Source organism: Apis dorsata, unplaced genomic scaffold (genome assembly GCF_000469605.1).
Source record: "Apis dorsata unplaced genomic scaffold, Apis dorsata 1.3 scaffold_83, whole genome shotgun sequence".
Taxonomy (NCBI): Eukaryota; Metazoa; Arthropoda; class Insecta; order Hymenoptera; family Apidae; genus Apis; species Apis dorsata.
The window spans coordinates 465,318-466,602 of record NW_006263381.1 but is presented as its reverse complement, the minus strand read 5'-3'; the positions used below and the strand labels follow the sequence as shown (position 1 = coordinate 466,602).

The window sequence follows — 1,285 nt, the reverse complement described above, 5'->3', positions numbered from 1 at the left end:
ATATATATATATATATTCGTTAAAACTCGTGAAACAGTGTTTTATACAAATCGTGATTATACGATTAAAAACTGTTACTGATTGATGAAAATAAATATTGAGTCTTCTTGAATATCGAGTTAATTCCTTATTTTATAAATTATCCAAGAAATGAAAAATCTTGTAAGTTTTCCTGTTATTTTATTTTTATTTATTTCGAGCAATCATTCTCGTGATGTGTGATCAACTCGCACTGGTATCTTTAGATATCTTAGAATACAAAGGGGAATACGAAAGAGAGGGAGTAAAGAAAGTTAAAGGAAGCAAATGTTAACGTTTCATCGGGATGAAAGGAGCGAACAATGCGTTATTAACTTGGAGGTATTACGTTTTCAGCGTTAAATTATCCCGATGAAGAGATGTATAATGGTTTCGGGGCCGATCGAGCGCGTTGGGTCGTTGATTCGATTTTCTGATCTATAGCCAGAGATTGTGGTTCATTAAGCGAGAATGCAGTGTTGATTGTGCGATGAATTTTGTAATTGATGCGATGGAGTTGTCTTCCTCCTTATTAAATGGATTATTATTTAACGTGTATCGCATTTTACGCGATTATTATTATTATTATTATTATTATAAAACCAGTCGAGTTAAAAATTTAATCGTGTTACGAAGAATATCAACTGTTATCAACGTTGAAACGTGATTTGTTAAATTTTTTTGGCAAGAATTTGTGGAAAGAAAATAGATCGAATCGATTTTTATCTTGATCAATAAATATAACGATAAACTCTTGAAACTTTGTTGTTTTACAACATTAGGTTCTTAAATCGATCGGATTCTTAGACGATTATTTCACAATAAATGCCTCGAGTGATTACGGGTTTTCTTTTCAGCCGTTTTAATTTTAAAATTTTATTTGAAAGATAGGGTTTTTTTCTTCCTTCCCTCCTGCTTTCCTTCCCTTTCTTCATTGCATATGCAGATTATTTTTAAGCTTTTTCGCCAAATACGTATATTCTTTATTATTCATCCAGTGAACGCATTAGCGAAACGTCACCTAGAATTTTCCCGATGACCACACGAATCTTTCCACGTTTTTTACCCATGCCAAGCTTTAATTCCATTATTATAATCCTCTTTTTATCCCATGGCGTCGTGCCACGGAATTTTAATGCAAAAATAAAACTTATTATCATTAACAAGTTGAAGTTAAAATATGATCGTGTTTCTCTGTGTACGTTTTCAGTCAAGTTATTATTATCTATCCTTTAAATAAGTAATAAATAAGAGAAGTCTATCTCTA

The 1,285-nt window shown here is 31.6% G+C and overlaps 1 protein-coding gene across 4 annotated transcripts in view; it reads left to right on the top strand.

The window, feature by feature from the left end:
* Nucleotides 1-1,285, top strand: part of LOC102671696 (glutamate receptor ionotropic, NMDA 2B) — a 279,360-nt gene that overhangs the window by 1,040 nt on the left and 277,035 nt on the right. The window lies entirely within an intron of this gene.